This window comes from Balaenoptera acutorostrata, chromosome 4, assembly GCF_949987535.1.
Source record: "Balaenoptera acutorostrata chromosome 4, mBalAcu1.1, whole genome shotgun sequence".
NCBI lineage: Eukaryota > Metazoa > Chordata > Mammalia > Artiodactyla > Balaenopteridae > Balaenoptera > Balaenoptera acutorostrata.
The window spans coordinates 60,754,103-60,769,216 of NC_080067.1; the positions used below are offsets into that span (position 1 = coordinate 60,754,103).

The window sequence follows — 15,114 nt, forward strand, 5'->3', positions numbered from 1 at the left end:
GCAAAAAAATGGAGCTGGAGGAATCAGACTCCCTGACTTCAGACTATACTACAAAGCTACAGTAATCAAGACAATATGGTACTGGCACAAAAACAGAAACATAGATCAATGGAACAAGATAGAAAGCCCAGAGATTAACCCACGCACCTATGGTCAACTAATCTATGACAAAGGAGGCAAAGATATACAATGGAGAAAAGACAGTCTCTTCAATAAGTGGTGCTGGGAAAACTGGACAGCTACATGTAAAAGAATGAAATTAGAATACTCCCTAACACCATACACAAAAATAAACTCAAAATGGATTAGAGACCTAAATATAAGACTGGACACTATAAAACTCTTAGAGGAAAACATAGGAAGAACACTCTTTGACATAAATCACAGCAAGATCTTTTTCGATCCACCTCCTAGAGTAATGGAAATAAAAACAAAAATAAACAAGTGGGACCTAATGAAACTTCAAAGCTTTTGCACAGCAAAGGAAACCATAAACAAGACGAAAAGACAACCCTCAGAATGGGAGAAAATATTTGCAAATGAATCAACGGACAAAGGATTAATCTCCAAAATATATAAACAGCTCATTCAGCTCAATATCAAAGAAACAAACACCCCAATCCAAAAATGGGCAGAAGACCTAAATAGACATTTCTCCAAAGAAGACATACAGACGGCCACGAAGCACATGAAAAGATGCTCAACATCACTAATTATTAGAGAAATGCAAATCAAAACTACAATGAGGTATCACCTCACTCCTGTTAGAATGGGCATCATCAGAAAATCTACAAACAACAAATGCTGGAGAGGGTGTGGAGAAAAGGGAACCCTCTTGCACTGTTGGTGGGAATGTAAATTGATACAGCCACTATGGAGAACAATATGGAGGTTCCTTAAAAAACTAAAAATAGAATTACCATATGACCCAGCAATCCCACTACTGGGCATATACCCAGAGAAAACCGTAATTCAAAAAGACACGTGCACCCGAATGTTCATTGCAGCACTATTTACAATAGCCAGGTCATGGAAGCAACCTAAATGCCCATCAACAGACGAATGGATAAAGAAGTTGTGGTACATATATACGATGGAATATTATTCAGCCATAAAAAGGAACGAAATTGAGTCATTTGTTGAGAAGTGGATGGATCTAGAGACTGTCATACAGAGTGAAGTAAGTCAGAAAGAGAAAAACAAATATCGTATGTTAATGCATGTATGTGGAACGTAGAAGAATGGTACAGATGAGCCAGTTTGCAGGGCAGAAGTTGAGACACAGATGTAGAGAATGGACATATGGACACCAAGGGGGGAAAACTGCGATGAGGTGGGGATGGTGATGTGCTGAATTGGGCGATTGGGATTGACATGTATACACTGATGTGTATAAAACTGATGCCTAATAAGAACCTGCAGTATAAAAAAACAAACAAAACAACTAATACTAAACTTTCATTGGGTTATTTGTATGGAAATATGTTAATATAAATGTTTCAGACATTACATGAAATTTCTAAAAATCTTATATTTGCATTTGTATGGAAATATGTATGGAAATATGTTAATATAAATGTTTCAGACATTACATGAAATTTCTAAAAATCTTATATTTGTATTTGTATGGAAATATGTATGGAAATATGTTAATATAAACGTTTCAGACATTACATGAAATTTCTAAAAATCTTATATTTGTATTTGTATGGAAATATGTATGGAAATATGTTAATATAAATGTTTCAGACATTACATGAAATTTCTAAAAATCTTATATTTGTATTTGTATGGAAATATGTATGGAAATAGGTTAATATAAATGTTTCAGACATTACATGAAATTTCTAAAAATCTTATATTTGTATTTGTATGGAAATATGTATGGAAATATGTTAATATAAATGTTTCAGACATTACAGGAAACGTCTAAAAATCTTATATGTTCTGGTATAATGTTATAAGTAATAATCCTAGTTATTACTTTAAAATGTATATCTCAGAAATAACTAATTTTCTTGTCAACTGCATTATTATGAACTTTCATCAAATCTTTAACCATGGTCATTTTTAAGTCTTTTGTCATTTACAGACAGTTCTGGGTGTACTCTGATGATTTTGCAAATATGTTCCTATAAAAGAGTTTCATCTTCAAGAAATTCATGGAAAAGACTCTGACAAGTACAGGTTTCTGGTAACTGACTGTACTGCTGAACTGAATGAATAAGCATTTTCAGAACTCTAATGAAAAACTGATGAACTCATAAAAGTGCTAACAAAAGATCAAGATGAAAAAAAAGAAATTAATTACATGGGACTGAGTGAACTGATGAGGATGAGTATAATTTTTGTGACTTTCTGTCTGAATTAAAAAAAAAAAAATCCCACAAGGACTCAGAGGCAAAGAATATACAAATCAATTTTCACTGCAAAGCAAAGGAGCTGTTACAGTGGAGGATTACTGGACTGAATGTCAATATTATGACATAGTATAAGTGTGTTTCATGTTTGGTAATTGCAATCATTGTTGCTTTTGTTGTGGTCATCCATGTACAATGCTTGGTGTCAGTCTATCTCTTGTAAAAATAAAATACAGTGTGTGTGTGTGTGGAAAAAAAAAAAAAAAAAAAAAATAGCATAACCATCCAAGTTGAAGTCCCCTGTGCACCCCTCCCAGATAGAGAAGATGACCACCACCCAGGGTCTGTTGTTTATCTTTCACACACATCTCACTATACCATTACTGAGTCCAAGCTCTTACTGCTTACCCCATGACAGGCCAATAAATCAAGAAATGAGCTGTTGGGGCAAGGAATAATGATTTTATTCTGAAAGCCAACAGACTGAGAAGATGGTGGACTAGTGTCCCAAAGAACCATCTTCCCTGAGTTAGAATTCGGGCTTCTTTTATACTGAAAGGGGAGGGAGTAAAGTCCTGGTTCTGGTGGAAAAAAAAAAAAAAAAAAAAAAAAAAAAAAAAGCTCCCTTTCTCTGGTTATTAAGTAATGCTGCATCTGGGAAACTTAGACTTTCTTTACGCATTTATCTGTTTATTTTTCAAGTGCAATATTGCCATCTACAGGATATGAAATGACAAAATTCGACCACTCCTTTAAAAACATGTTTGTAATCAAAACTAGAAATCACTGAGTTTGAAAATGTATGTGTCCAAAATCAGTCCTATTTGATTATCCTGCCAGGCACAGCTATTTTGCAAATTATCTCACAACTCACCAAAAAAAAAAAAAAAGTGCATCAAGTCGACTTTGAAGCGATAAAGAGCTTTGGAAATGGCATTAGAAGTTTGTTCAAAGGCTCTACCATGATAAATGTTAAGGAGCAAGAAAAGCTAGTATCAGTATGAGGGTTTTAGTTGGTTACATTAAAGATCAAGCTTTGCACCTAATATGAAATTCTCTTGAAGCTAGCTGGATATAAGTTGCCTAAACTTCCTCACAAATTCAAATAACAGATACAACAAACAGTCTTTCTTTTACAGATTTCAAATCACAAATAGAGCAAACTGACTTTCTCCTAATACAAGGAGACACCTGACAGGGAGGGTACCTACTGATTCTAATAATCTAGTCAGACTTCCTAACACTCAGAGGACAGGACCAAGGGGAAACTCTTAGCCTACTTTGCAAATGAAGAAACAGGCATAGACAGTGGTGACTTTGAAAAGCTTAGTTCATTTTCAGGCTGTCTTATTTTCAAAAAAATGAGAGAAAGGGAGAAGCATCATAACTTATTTTCTCCATTTGACACACAGACTAAAATATGAGGTAGGAAAAATATAAAATATACAAACGGTATTGAGAAGCTATTCCTGACTGCTCAGTGTGAACTCAGTTCAGTTGAGATTGGAATTACAATATTTATTAGAAAAAGCTTGAATGTTTCAGGAAAAGCTATTACAATTTCCTAGTACACTTCTCCTATATGGGACTCTCTGTGCTTCCTGGACTTGGGTGACTATTTCCTCTCCCATGTTAGGGAAGTTTTCCACTATAATCTCTTCAAATATTTTCTCAGACCCTTTCTTTTTCTCTTCTTCTTCTGGGACCCCTATAATTCGAATGTTGGTGTGTTTAATGTTGTCCCAGAGGTCTCTGAGATTGTCTTCAATTCTTTTCATTCTTTTTTCTTTATTCTGCTCCTCGGCATTTATTTCTACCATTTTGTCTTCCAGCTCACTTATTCGTTCTTCTGCCTCAGTTATTCTGTTATTGATTCCTTCTAGTGTATTTTTCATTTCAGTTGTTGTGTTGTTCATCTGTTTGTTTGTTCTTTAGTTCTTCTAGATCTTTGTTAAACATTTCTTGTATTTTCTCAATCCGTGCCTCCATTCTATTTCCAAGATTCTGGATCATCTTTATTTTACTATCATTACTCTGAATTCTTTTTCAGGTAGATTGCCTATTTCCTCTTCATTTATTTGGTCTTGTAGGTTTTTACTTGCTCCTTCATCTGTGACATATTTTTTGCTGTCTCCTTTTTTTTTTTTTTTTTTTTTTTATGAATGGGATTGTGTTTCTGCCTTATTGGTTGTTTGGCCTGAGGCTTCCTACACTGGGGTTTGTAGGCTATTGGGTAGATCTGGGTCTTGGTGCTGAGATGAGGACCTCCGGGAGACCTCACTCTGATGAATATTCCCTGGGGTCTGAGGTTCTCTGTTAGTCCAGTGGTTCAGACTCAGAGCTCGCACCGCAGCAGCTTCGGCCCAACCCCTGGCTTATGAACCAAGATCCCGCAAACAGTCGGTTCGCTTTGGGGTTCCTCCCATCTCCTTGGGCATCAGAGTCCCCCAACAGCAGCTGGCAGGCACCTTAGTTATGGGGAGACGCTAACTCCACATCTTCCCACACTGCCATTTTGACTCTACCCCAATTTCCTAGTACCTTTCTAATCTCCTTTCCTGGAGATATTTAATATTAGGATGTATAATTAGCTCACTCTAATTTCTTAATTGTAGCTCATCTATAATATACTAGGAGATGGACATGATAGCATCCATATTATCCTACTTTCCTGTGATTTTTTAAAATCAACTCCCAGGATAAAGAATTAGAATAATATAAATTAAAGCCATCTCAATATAAAAAATCATATATTGGGCTTCCCTGGTGGCGCAGTGGTTGAGAATCTGCCTGCTAATGCAGGGGACACGGGTTCGAGCCCTGGTCTGGGAAGATCCCACATGCCACGGAGCAGCTGGGCCCGTGAGCCACAACTACTGAGCCTGCGCATCTGGAGCCTGTGCCCCGCAACGGGAGGGGCCGCGATAGTGAAAGGCCCGCGCACCGCGATGAAGAGCGGTCCCCGCACCGCGATGAAGAGTGGCCCCCACTTGCCGTAACCAGAGAAAGCCCTCGCACGAACCGAAGACCCAGCACAGCCAAAAATAAATAAATAAATAAATAAAAAGTAGCTATTAAAAAAAAAAAAAAATCATATAAAACTCTACAAAATTAAGTTTACTTTGCTATCACAATACTAACTAGAAAGTCGTCTAGGAAGAAATAGTGGTGCTTCGGTGCCAAAGGAAGAGCCTCATTAAAATGAAAAAATAATTTGAAAAACTCAGTATCAGGGTTTCATTTCAAATGTTTACTTTACAGCTTTTCATCACATATCCAGCATATCCTCTGGGTACATGAACCAAGTTTAAATTAAAAGATTACAGGAAAAAAAAAATCTTAGCCACAAAAATAAATTCCTTTTACCTCTAGTCCATCTATTGACACACGCAGTCACCAAACAAGGAACAAAATGTTTAAATGGAGTAAATGAGTAGCTTCTGATCCAAAGAGAGTTATATGAAAATAAGGGGCCAATCTATGGCTGAAGCCAATATAGTGACCCCCTTGGAAAAGCAATTTATATATCATCCACACCTGGCAATATACAGAGGCTACCCCCTTCATGGAAACTGCTTTCCTCAGTGTTCCTAATGACTGCAACATGGCCAAATCCAATGGAAAGTTCTTAGACCTCATCTTACTTGACCCCAGAGCACTTGACGTGACTTTTTTCTTCCTTCCTGTAACACTGTCTCCACCTGGCTTCCCAAATATAGCATATTATTAGTTCTTCCTTCCAAGACCCTGGTCACTTCTCTCTGCCTCTTTTGCTGCATCCTCTTCTTCTTCCTAATCTCTGAATGCTGATGTGCCCTCAGGGATCAGCCCTTGAGCCTTTTCTCTGCCCTATACCTATATTACGTATCTAGGTTATTCCATCCATCACATGCTTTAAACATCATCTTTATACTGATGGCTCCCAAACGTATATGACCAGATCCAAATTGTACTTCAACTCTAGACACCTCTGTCCAACAGCTACTCAACATCTCCATTTTAACATCTAATAGAGCACTGATGCTTGATATGTTTAGAACAGAAGTTTTTATTCTCCTGCATCCCTATGCCTGCTTCTTTTTTAATTAACTAACACAAAGAGAATATTAGTGAAGGATTGAGTATATGGTTAGGGAAATTTCACAGTAGTAGAAAATATAATCCGAATTTCCTTATGGAACAGTAAGGCTCATGTGAAGGAGGTGATAAAAAAGAGGACTCGACATCCACATTTCTACCCACTTCACAAAGCACTGACACAACACCCACACTCGATGGATGCTTACTTAATTTAGAGTTTATTTAGGGAGGTCTTCATTCCACAAAGACCCCTGTACTCTACATTCCACTCTCCAGGATGCTAGCCCAGTAAGAAAGGTTCTCTGATATTGTTAACAGTGTCCAATATTATAAAAGATTAATTTCCTGCCCACTATTGACTCTAAGAAATGAAGGCAGCAACAAGTCACTGGGAAATTGATTTAGAACCTCTGTGAGGTTCAGGGAAGTGTCTGTCTGCCCATGGCTACTTGGGAGGAGTATGCATGAGTGATCCAACTGATCTTTTTTTTTTTTTTTTTTTTTTTTTTCCCACACACACACACTGTATTTTATTTTTACAAGAGATAAATAGACTGACACCAAGCATTGTACATGGATGACCACAACAAAAGCAACAATGATTGCAATTACCAAACATGAAACACAGTTATACTATGTCATAATATTGACATTCAGTCCAGTAATCCTCCACTGTAACAGCTCCTTTACTTTGCAGTGAAAATTGATTTGTATATTCTTTTCCTCTGAGTCCTTGTGGGATTTTTTTTTTTTAATTCAGACAGAAAGTCACAAAAATTATACTCATCCTCATCAGTTCACTCAGTCCCATGTAATTAATTTCTTTTTTTTTTCATCTTGATCTTTTGTTAGCACTTTTATGAGTTCATCAGTTTTTCATTAGAGTTCTGAAAATGCTTATTCATTCAGTTCAGCAGTACAGTCAGTTACCAGAAACCTGTACTTGTCAGAGTCTTTTCCATGAATTTCTTGAAGATGAAACCCTTTTATAGGAACATATTTGCAAAATCATCAGAGTACACCCAGAACTGTCTGTAAATGACAAAAGACTTAAAAATGACCATGGTTAAAGATTTGATGAAAGTTCATAATAATGCAGTTGACAAGAAAATTAGTTATTTCTGAGATATACATTTTAAAGTAATAACTAGGATTATTACTTATAACATTATACCAGAACATATAAGATTTTTAGACGTTTCCTGTAATGTCTGAAACATTTATATTAACATATTTCCATACATATTTCCATACAAATACAAATATAAGATTTTTAGAAATTTCCTGTAATGTCTGAAACATTTATATTAACATATTTCCATACATATTTCCATACAAATACAAATATAAGATTTTTAGAAATTTCATGTAATGTCTGAAACATTTATATTAACATATTTCCATACAAATAACCCAATGAAAGTTTAGTATTAGTTGTTTTGTTTGTTTTTTTATACTGCAGGTTCTTATTAGGCATCAGTTTTATACACATCAGTGTATACATGTCAATCCCAATCGCCCAATTCAGCACACCACCATCCCCACCTCATCGCAGTTTTCCCCCCTTGGTGTCCATATGTCCATTCTCTACATCTGTGTCTCAACTTCTGCCCTGCAATCTGGCTCATCTGTACCATTTTTCTAGGTTCCACATACATGCATTAATATACGATATTTGTTTTTCTCTTTCTGACTTACTTCACTCTGTATGACAGTCTCTAGATCCATCCACTTCTCAACAAATGGCTCAATTTCGTTCCTTTTTATGGCTGAGTAATATTCCATTGTATATATGTACCACAACTTCTTTATCCATTCGTCTGTTGATGGGCATTTAGGTTGCTTCCATGACCTGGCTATTGTAAATAGTGCTTCAATGAACATTCGGGTGCACGTGTCTTTTTGAATTACGGTTTTCTCTGGGTATATGCCCAGTAGTGGGATTGCTGGGTCATATGGTAATTCTATTTTTAGTTTTTTAAGGAACCTCCATATTGTTCTCCATAGTGGCTGTATCAATTTACATTCCCACCAACAGTGCAAGAGGGTTCCCTTTTCTCCACACCCTCTCCAGCATTTGTTGTTTGTAGATTTTCTGATGATGCCCATTCTAACAGGAGTGAGGTGATACCTCATTGTAGTTTTGATTTGCATTTCTCTAATAATTAGTGATGTTGAGCATCTTTTCATGTGCTTCGTGGCCGTCTGTATGTCTTCTTTGGAGAAATGTCTATTTAGGTCTTCTGCCCATTTTTGGATTGGGGTGTTTGTTTCTTTGATATTGAGCTGAATGAGCTGTTTATATATTTTAGAGATTAATCCTTTGTCCGTTGATTCATTTGCAAATATTTTCTCCCATTCTGAGGGTTGTCTTTTCGTCTTGTTTATGGTTTCCTTTGCTGTGCAAAAGCTTTGAAGTTTCATTAGGTCCCACTTGTTTATTTCTGTTTTTATTTCCATTACTCTAGGAGGTGGATCGAAAAAGATCTTGCTGTGATTTATGTCAAAGAGTGTTCTTCCTATGTTTTCCTCTAAGAGTTTTATAGTGTCCAGTCTTACATTTAGGTCTCTAATCCATTTTGAGTTTATTTTTGTGTATGGTGTTAGGGAGTATTCTAATTTCATTCTTTTACATGTGGCTGTCCAGTTTTCCCAGCACCATTTATTGAAGAGACTGTCTTTTCTCCATTGTATATCTTTGCCTCCTTTGTCATAGATTAGTTGACCATAGGTGCGTGGGTTAATCTCTGGGCTTTCTATCTTGTTCCATTGATCTATGTTTCTGTTTTTGTGCCAGTACCATATTGTCTTGATTACTGTAGCTTTGTAGTATAGTCTGAAGTCAGGGAGTCTGATTCCTCCAGCTCCATTTTTTTGCCTCAAGACTGCTTTGGCTATTCGGGGTCTTTTGTGTCTCCATACAAATTTTAAGATGACTTGTTCTAGCTCCGTAAAAAATGCCATTGGTAATTTGATAGGGATTGCATTGAATCTGTAGATTGCTTTGGGTAGTATACTCATTTTCACAATGTTGATTCTTCCAATCCAAGAACATGGTATATCTCTCCATCTGTAGGTATCATCTTTAATTTCTTTCATCAGTGTCTTATAGTTTTCTGCATACAGGTCTTTTGTCTCCCTAGGTAGGTTTATTCCTAGATATTTTATTCTTTTTGTTGCAATGGTAAATGGGAGTGTTTCCATAATTTCTCTTTCAGATTTTTCATCATTAGTGTATAGGAATGCAAGAGATTTCTGTGCATTAATTTTGTAACCTGCAACTTTACCATATTCATTAATTAGCTCTAGCAGTTTTCTGGTGGCAGTTTTAGGATTCTCTATGTATAGTATCATGTCATCCGCAAACAGTGACAGTTTTACTTCTTCTTTTCCAATTTGTATTCCTTTTATTTCTTTTTCTTCTCTGATTGCCGTGGCTAGGACTTCCAGAACTATGTTGAATAATAGTGGTGAGAGTGGACATCCTTGTCTCGTTCCTGATCTTAGAGGAAATGCTTTCAGTTTTTCACCATTGAGAATGATGTTTGCTGTGGGTTTGTCATATATGGCCTTTATTATGTTGAGGTAGGTTCCCTCTATGCCCACTTTCTGGAGAGTTTTTATCAGAAATGGGTGTTGAATTTTGTCAAAAGCTTTTTCTGCATCTATTGAGATGATCATATGGTTTTTCTTCTTCAATTTGTTAATATGGTGTATCACATTGATTGATTTGCGTATATTGAAGAATCCTTGCATCCCTGGGATAAATCCCACTTGATCGTGGTGTATGATCCTTTTAATGTGTTGTTGGATTCTGTTTGCTAGTATTTTGTTGAGGATTTTTGCATCTATATTCATCAGTGATATTGGTCTGTAATTTTCTTTTTTTGTAGTGTCTTTGTCTGGTTTTGGTATCAGGGTGATGGTGGCCTCATAGAATGAGTTTGGGAGAGTTCCTTCCTCTGCAATTTTTTGGAAGAGTTTGAGAAGGATGGGTGTTAGCTCTTCTCTAAATGTTTGATAGAATTCACCTGTGAAGCCATCTGGTCCTGGACTTTTGTTTGTTGGAAGATTTTTAATCACAGTTTCAATTTCATTACTTGTGATTGGTCTGTTGATATTGTCTGTTTCTTCCTGATTCAGTCTTGGAAGGTTATACCTTTCTAAGAATTTGTCCATTTCTTCCAGGTTGTCCATTTTATTGGCATAAAGTTGCTTGTAGTAGTCTCTTAGGATGTTTTGTATTTCTGCGGTGTCTGTTGTAACTTCTCCTTTTTCATTTCTGATTTTATTGATTTGAGTCCTCTCCCTCTTTTTCTTCATGAGTCTGGCTAATGGCTTATCAATTTTGTTTATCTTCTCAAAGAACCAACTTTTAGTTTTATTGATCTTTGCTATTGTTTTCTTTGTTTCTATTTCATTTATTTCTGCTCTGATCTTTTTGATTTCTTTCCTTCTGCTAACTTTGGGTTTTGTTTGTTCTTCTTTCTCTAGTTTCTTTAGGTGTAAGGTTAGATTGTTTACTTGAGATTTTTCTTGTTTCTTTAGGTAGGCTTGTATAGCTATAAACTTCCCTCTTAGAACCGCTTTTGCTGCATCCCATAGGTTTTGGGTCGTCGTGTTTTCATTGTCATTTGTCTCTAGGTATTTTTTTATTTCCTGTTTGATTTCTTCAGTGATCTCTTGGTTATTTAGTAACGTATTGTTTAGCCTCCATGTGTTTGTCTTTTTTACGTTTTTTTCCCTGTAATTCATTTCTAATCTCATAGCGTTGTGGTCAGAAAAGATGCTTGATATGACTTCAATTTTCTTAAATTTACTGAGGCTTGATTTGTGACCCAAGATGTGATCTATCCTGGAGAATGTTCCGTGTGCACTTGAGAAGAACGTGTAATCTGCCGTTTTTGGATGGAATGTCCTATATATATCAATTAAATCTATCTGGTCTATTGTGTCATTTAAAGCTTCTGTTTCCTTATTTATTTTCATTTTGGATGATCTGTCCATTGGCGTAAGTGAGGTGTTAAAGTCCCCCACTATTATTGTGTTACTGTCGATTTCCTCTTTTATAGCTGTTAGCAGTTGCCTTATGTATTGAGGTGCTCCTATGTTGGGTGCATATATATTTATAATTGTTATATCTTCTTCTTGGATTGATCCCTGGATCATTATGTAGTGTCCTTCCTTGTCTCTTGTAACATTCTTTATTTTAAAGTCTATTTTATCTGATATGAGTATAGCTACTCCAGCTTTCTTTTGATTTCCATTTGCATGGAATATCTTTTTCCATCCCCTCACTTTCAGTCTGTATGTGTCCCTAGGTCTGAAGTGGGTCTCTTGTAGACAGCATATATATGGGTCTTGTTTTTGTATCCATTCAGCCAGTCTATGTCTTTTGGTTGGGGCATTTAATCCATTCACGTTTAAGGTAATTATCGATATGTATGTTCCTATGACCATTTTCTTAATTGTTTTGGGTTTGTTTTTGTAGGTCCTTTTCTTCTCTTGTGTTTCCCACTTAGAGAAGTTCCTTTAGCATTTGTTGTAGAGCTGGTTTGGTGGTGCTGAATTCTCTTAGCTTTTGCTTGTCTGTAAAGCTTTTGATTTCTCCATCAAATCTAAATGAGATCCTTGCTGGGTAGAGTAATCTTGGTTGTAGGTTCTTCCCTTTCATCACTTTAAGTATATCATGCCACTCCCTTCTGGCTTGCAGAGTTTCTGCTGAGAAATCAGCTGTTAACCTTATGGGGGTTCCCTTGTATGTTATTTGTCGTTTTTCCCTTGCTGCTTTCAGTAATTTTTCTTTGTCTTTAATTTTTGCCACTTTGATTACTATGTGTCTCGGCGTGTTTCTCCTTGGGTTTATTCTGTATGGGACTCTCTGCGCTTCCTGGACTTGGGTGGCTATTTCCTTTCCCATGTTAGGGAAGTTTTCGACTATAATCTCTTCAAATATTTTCTCTGGTCCTTTCTCTCTCTCTTCTCCTTCTGGGACCCCTATAATGCGAATGTTGTTGCGTTTAATGTTGTCCCAGAGGTCTCTTAGGCTGTCTTCATTTCTTTTCATTCTTTTTTCTTTAGTCTGTTCCGCAGCAGTGAATTCCACCATTCTGTCTTCCAGGTCACTTATCCGTTCTTCTGCCTCAGTTATTCTGCTATTGATTCCTTCTAGTGTAGTTTTCATTTCAGTTATTGTATTGGTCATCTCTGTTTGTTTGTTCTTTAATTCTTCTAGGTCTTTGTTAATCATTTCTTGCATCTTCTCAATCTTTGCCTCCATTCTTATTCCGAGGTCCTGGATCATCTTCACTATCATTATTCTGAATTCTTTTTCTGGAAGGTTGCCTATCTCCACTTCATTTAGTTGTTTTTCTGGGGTTTTTTCTTGTTCCTTCATCTGGTACATAGCCCTCTGCCTTTTCATCTTCTCTGTCTTTCTGTAACTGTGGTTTTTGGTCCACAGGCTGCAGGATTGTAGTTTTTCTTGCTTCTGTTGTCTGCCCTCTGGTGGTTGAGGCTAAGAGGGTTGATGGGAGGCTCTGGTGGTGGGTAGAGCTGACTGTTGCTGTGGTGGTCAGAGCTCAGTAAAACCTTAATCCACTTGACTGTTGATGGGTGGGGCTGGGTTCCCTCCCTGTTGGTTGTTTTGCCTGAGGCAACCCAACACTGGAGCCTACCCGTGCTCTTTGGTGGGATTAATGGCAGACTCTGGGAGGGCTCACGCCAAGGAGAACTTCCCAGGACCTCTGCTGCCAGTGTCCTTATCCCCACGGTGAAACAGAGCCACCACTTGTCTCTGCAGGAGACCCCCCAACACCAGCAGGTACGTCTGGTTCAGTCTCCCCCAGGGTCACTGCTCCTTCCCCTGGGTCCCGATGCACACATTACTTTGTGTGTGCCCTCCAAGAGTGGGGTCTCTGTTTCCCCCAGTCCTGTCACAGTCCTGCAATCAATTCCCACTAGACTTCAAAGTCTGATTCTCTAGGAATTCCTCCTCCCGTTGCCGGACCCCCAGGTTGGGAAGCCTGACGTGGGGCTCAGAACCTTCACTCCAGTGGGTGGACTTCTGTGGTATAAGTGTTCGCCAGTCTGTGAGTCACCCACCCAGCAGTTATGGGATTTGATTTTACTCTGATTGCGCCCCTCCTACCGTCTCACTGTGGCTTCTCCTCTGTCCTTGGACGTGGGGTATCCTCCTTGGTGAAGTCCAGGGTCTTCCTGTCAATGATTGTCCAGCAGCCAGTTGTGATTCTGGTGCTCTCGCAAGAGGGAGTGAGAGCACGTCCTTCTACTCCGCCATCTTGGTTAATCTCTTTAAAAGGGTTCAAAGAAGATGAGAAACATCAATTCAACTCATTTATTATCCTGAAAAATAATTTAAAAATCAAAAATTTATTTTGTCCATCTCAATCTTGGTCTACACTATTTGTAAAACATGTCTAGTAGAACATAATTCCACAAAATTGCTCTGTGTAAATAGGGTGTTCTTTGAGGTCAAATACCTGAGAAAATCTGTGAACTTTATGCCCCTCCTGGAGAAACGCAGAGCACAGAAGCATGTTTCAGTTTCCAAAACTTCTTAAGTAAAGAAGCTCACTTAGTTTTGTTCTGCCTAAAAGTTTATTTGACCACAGTCATCTCTTTGAGTAGCACCTATTAACATTTCTCAAAACTGCTGTCCCTTAGACCATACCATGGAAAACCTTGAACTACAAAGCACCAATTAGCGAATCTTGAATTATATGGTAATTTGGTGGAAATTTCAGATTCCCTCCTGATTAAATTGACAAATATTTTTTAAAACCTACTAAACAAAGTCTCTGTTCCATATCCAGATACTTGAAAATGTGCAGAAATAGCCTCTGTGTCTCCTTCAGTTCTACAAATCTTTTAGAAACTTATGTTGTGATATATTTTGGAAGTACACATCGTAAATGTTTCTTACTGTATAAGCATTCAAAGAATTTCATTCGTTAAATAAATACAAGCAAATAGTGAGTCAACTAAATCTTCCCAGTATACCTTAAAATCATCAAAATGCAATCTTGGCATTAAGAGAAAGACTACCTTAAAAGTTATTAGCTTTGAGATATATTTAGAGAAAAAGGAAATTAGAGAAATCAATATTTGTAGGAAAATAGAGATGTCACTGGCTAATAATTCCAGTGAAATAACCAGATCGAAAGTCTGACCTTTCAGCTAAGAAAAACAACGTGCTGAGTTTAATTCACAAAAGATGGAGTAGAAAATCATGGAGATAAATGGCTAAGAAAAAGCTTTAGAAGATCACATCAAATTACCCCAAATGAACTGCTTTCACGAATGCCAAGAAACTAGAACAACTTCTGATTTTTTAAAACAATGAGAATATGGATATGTCTTACATAATTTTCGTATTTGCTGCCTTCTAAATACACTCCTATCTATCTCCAACTCCACCTGCATAAAACAAGAAATGAAACAATGGAAGTTCAGAAAAGGACATTTTTCTGAATAGAACACACACATCTTTGAGCCTAGTTCAGGACACACTGAGCTAATATATTTTATCTCACACATACATGTGTGATGCGGAAGGAGGAATTTCAGGGTGCTAGGGTAGCGTCTATTATCTCCATTACTTCAGTTATCCCTTCTCTCTTTATTCAATAAACCCGTTTTGAGAGACAGATAT

General features: G+C 37.2%; 1 long non-coding RNA gene across 1 annotated transcript in view; it reads right to left on the bottom strand.

Annotated features, from left to right (window-relative positions):
• Positions 1 to 13,105: 13,105 nt before the first annotated feature.
• The window catches only part of LOC130708150 (uncharacterized), a 130,086-nt gene continuing 128,077 nt past the window's right edge, over positions 13,106 to 15,114 (bottom strand). Inside the window, exon 3 of the long non-coding RNA XR_009008234.1 lies at positions 13,106 to 13,752. This is a non-coding gene — a long non-coding RNA (uncharacterized LOC130708150). The remainder of the gene's footprint in view (positions 13,753 to 15,114) is intronic.